General features: G+C 38.7%; 1 long non-coding RNA gene across 2 annotated transcripts; it reads left to right on the top strand.

Moving 5' to 3' along the window:
- The first annotated feature begins 233 nt into the window (after positions 1 to 233).
- Positions 234 to 4,058, top strand: LOC135563569 (uncharacterized). 2 transcript variants are annotated; one of them, XR_010460381.1, is made up of 4 exons: positions 234 to 321; positions 2,191 to 2,282; positions 2,494 to 2,616; positions 3,866 to 4,058. It is a non-coding gene; the product is annotated as an uncharacterized LOC135563569 (long non-coding RNA). The 2 variants fall into 2 exon arrangements; XR_010460380.1 differs by having other exon boundaries at positions 2,191 to 2,616.
- Positions 4,059 to 4,486: the final 428 nt, after the last annotated feature.

Below are 4,486 nucleotides of genomic sequence, written 5' to 3'. Positions count from 1 at the left end.
GTTGCCAGGGAACAGCACCCTCTTTGAAGAAGTAGGAGGTGAAGATCTCCTGCACACGGATTGCCTCTCTTGCTGCATTGTTGAACCCCATCCTTGAAACATCCTGCAGAGCAGCAGACTCCTCCTCTGGCACACGGCGGCGAGCTGCAGATCCCCTCCTGGTTCTCGTGTCCATCCTCATGAAGTTACGCAAGACACGGGTAGCCTTCACACACCTGAATCCCTCCAGGAGGCAGTCCCAGATGACCCTGGTCACCCAACCTTGCAGTGCCCTACACAGGAACTGTAGGAAATCGGTTTGAAGGAATCTCCAGTTACAAGGTATCTGTAGGAATATGGAAGACAATGTAATTATTAGACTGTTACATCACCGGGTCATTGTGGATTACTAAAGTATAATATTCCTGATAACAAATCATGATAACATTGGATTGATAGATGCATGGGCACACATATGTGTGGATCATATCAAGGATAGCATCACAAATGAATACATAAATACCACTTGAAGCTTGATGATGAGTTGATCATTTGAATCAGCTGTGCAGTGCTGAGGAAAAAACAACAATGTGCCTCTTTGAGTCCCCAGGACTGAGAACCACTGCTCTTCATTGGGACCTCTTCATATGTAGACTGGCTTTCATAGAGCTCTTTATCCGAGGACAGAAAACCTCACAAGAAATACACTTCATTATAGTCAAATTACACCACATTGAATATTATGTTACTATTATCTCCGTCCTCACTTCTAGGGACAGGAACTACACAAAAGTACCTGCCCTTTCCAGAATAGCCTGCTCTCGCACTGACAGTTGGTGCTGCTATCCTTTCACCCTCCTCCATGGCTGTTAGCTAGCTACCTACAAATGCATTTGGAGTTTGTTTTTAACAGTGATAAATAGATAGCTAGCTAATATGAAGTTAGGTAGTTGCTGATATTTAATTTACTTAGCTAGCTATCTATACAGTATTTGAAGTTGGCTAGATAGCTCATTTAGCAGCTCATTTGAGTTAGCCTGCACTGTAACTAGTTAGTTAATAATACATTGTTTTTTAAAAACATTTTAAAAATGTATTTACTTACTTACTTGAATAGGTTCTCTCAGCCATGTGGACAACTGGAAACAGGGCAGCAAAGTTCATCACCAGAGGTTTTAGAGGATATTACTATTGAACTATGAACCCATTTAATAACCAGACTTTCATACAATCTTGCTCTGCTGAATTCTTGACGGAGTCACAACGGGCGGCCTAAAGTACATCTGCTGACTGGACGCAGTTCAGTAAAATGTATATTTTATAGGGTAGGAAAGGGTAGGAAGCATGAGTTTTTACTCACCAGTGTAACAACACAGTGTGGTTAAAGACTTAGTAACTGAGTTGCATCCATGATCTGGTTACCTACGAGTACAAACAATTATGTTTTTGTTTTAAATTTACAAAATTAAAATGACTAATTTACATTTGAAATGTTTTCTTTACTCAAGTATTACAATTGTTTTTTTAGGGGTGTAGGGTGGAAGCTGTCTCCGCTTAACAGGGAATTCCTCTCCATCTGCTTCCTGTATAGGTCTGTGCTAAAGCTACCCCCCTCCCTCTTAATCAAAATGTCCAGATAACTTGTTTCATGCACATCAAAGGTGAGGGTGAATTTCAGATGTTCAATGCTTGTAGTGATGGAGTGGAATCGATGAAGTTCCTCTGCAGTCCCCTGGAATAGAAGGAACATTTCATGAATGAAGCCATTTACAGAGCCTGATGAGGTGCTAGAATGGATTGTTATGGCTGTCAATCACATTCTTCTCTAACAACGCCACATACAGATTGGCATAAATAGATGCTATTTGTTAAACTACAATGACCATAATGCACTGCGTGCCTACTTGTCTTGTCTGTTTATTTTACACTTGCTATGTAAAAGAGACTGGGCTATCTGGGATTCTTGGGCCATCCCTAAACCCTAACCTTAACCCCTACCTTAACCATTTTAAATGTCAACTTCAATGAGCTAGGGACGTCCCAAGGATGTATCTCTACCTGAAAATACATTATCTAAGTGATTGATTGTTGGTATTCAGCAGTCATAAACACTTATTTACTTTAATGAACTACTAAAATAGTGATTTTGTCAGACAGCAGCTTTAGACTTTATTGACTGACTGATCCATTCATCCTTCCATCCCTCCTCAGCCTTCCTCTCCTCTGAAGACCCAGTGAGGGTGGAGCTCAGTCAGAGAGCTGTTGAGGGACTGGTTAGGATGAACACCTCTACAGCCAGAGAGGTGAGAGGTCACACATGGTTTAGATGGTAAATATTTGTTGCCTTAGTGGTTCATCACATAAGCAAAAGGTAATATGTTCCTTCATCTATGTTTATTTACATTAGTGTAAATTATCCACTGATATTGGTGTAATTTCTCACCAGGCACATGCATTTGTTCTTTGATATTATGAAGGTAATTTGTGTCTAGTGTATTTTCCCCCACTCGCCAGCGCATTGTCCTCGAATTCATCCCTGAAGTATTCCAGTCCCCTGTGAGAACCATAGGATTTGGTGGCGGAATGTTCGCTGCCATAGCGATGGAATAGGAGATTTCTTTGCTTTCAGTCATCGAGGTAGGTAGTGATGCCGGGTGGGTATAATTTGTGGAACTTTCCAACAGGAATCCGTTCCAAAAACTTCGTAAATAACAAGGGTGCCAACAAGCAACGCATACAGAGTCGTATAACAGTAGAATGAGATACCGGGTAGGGAGTGAGCTATGTAATTACGTTTTTCACTCACCACGTTTATTCGGAAAAAAATGTCTCTTCGTTCTAGTAGCCTCCACCATTTCTCATTCGTTGGTTTAGTTATTATTTCCGGTGTTCCTGCATTTGCGGGTGAACTCTGTTGCGCCTCAATTGGGGAATCGCTGTGGTTGAAATGTAACTAATGACCGCAAGCCCAGGTATTTTATTAGCTAGGTGGCTTGTACACAATTGTTACCGATGATACTGTATATACCTACTCGTACTACAGAAGCATGCATTGTATTTTGCCAAGTTCTCTCTGTGTTAATCCGTTCCCCCAAATATAGCAGGTAACTTGTGTCTATGTCGATGTTGTTGAGTTCATCTTGCCTAGTTAAATAAAGATTAAATAAATTAGAACATTTAAAATATATACTTTGACCTATTTCAGTTAACCCCAAAATGCTTGATTCACTACACCTGCTTTTGAATAACTTTCCAGTCGTTTTTGCTTTACATTCCGACTTTTGAACGTCTGTTTATTGGACATATATATTAGTGTCTAATAAAAAAATAGCTACTTATGTAAAGCATCCCATCTGTGTTAAGGTTAAAGTGTGTGTGTATATATATATATATATATATATATATATATATATTACACACGTGTGTAGTGTAGGTCTTCTTGATGTCCACTAGGTGTCAGCACAGCTTCAATAATGTCACACCAGGTTCACAACCTGTTTTTCATGTGTAACAAATCAAATTGTATTTGTCACATGCGCCGAATACTACATGTGTAGACCTTACAGTGAAATGCTGAAATGAAGCCCTTAACCAACAATTTAGTTGTAAGAAAAATGTGTTAAGTAGAAAATAAGAAATAAAAGTAACAAATAATTAAAGATCAGCAGTAAAATAAAAATAGCAAGGCTATATACATGGGGTACCGGTGTTCCTTTCAAGTCCAGTGGTGTAAATTACTTAACAAAAATGTATTTAAACTACTCCACTACATTATGTTTATCTTTTTTTTTTGTATCTGTACTTTTACTCTTTCTGTTTCTTTACAACATTCAATTTTACTTTGCCACATTTCTAAAGAAATTAATATATTTTTTACTCCATACAGTTTCCCTGGCACCCAAAAGTACTTTATGCATTTGAATGCTAAGCCGGACAGGAAAATGGTCCAATTCACACACTTATCAAAAGAACATCCCTACTGCCTCTGATCTAGCGGACTCACTAAACACATGCTTCGTTTGTAAATTATGTCTGAGTGTTCCCATGGCTATTTCATAATTAAAAATACAAGAGATTTGTGCTGTCTGGTTTGCTTAATATATGGAAGGTCAAATATTTTATACTTTTAAAACTGACACTTAAGTATCTTTTAGCAATGAGGTTTACTTAGTATTTTACTGGTTCACTTTTACTTGAGACATTTTCTATTAACATATCTTTACTTTTACTCAAGAATGACAATTGGGTACTTTTTCAACCACTGTTCAAGACGTTTAGCACCCAATACCCAACATTCACTTGGTGGCTTGAAGTAGGAGTGCTGAACTAGGATCTGTTTAGCATTTGTGAGTAGAATGAATAACATTACTGGTACTGATTCCAGTTCAGCATTCTTAGCCTGAGACATTTCATAAATGCGTACAGAGGAGCACTTTTCTACGATCAGCTTTGCCTAGATCATTCTGAATCAGTTGTCTCTGGAATAACTTTATATGGACAGCGGTGG

This window comes from Oncorhynchus nerka, linkage group LG21 (genome assembly GCF_034236695.1).
Source record: "Oncorhynchus nerka isolate Pitt River linkage group LG21, Oner_Uvic_2.0, whole genome shotgun sequence".
In the NCBI taxonomy this organism is placed as follows: domain Eukaryota; kingdom Metazoa; phylum Chordata; class Actinopteri; order Salmoniformes; family Salmonidae; genus Oncorhynchus; species Oncorhynchus nerka.
The sequence above is the reverse complement of the archived record's forward strand: the minus strand, read 5'-3'. Positions and strand labels throughout refer to the sequence as shown.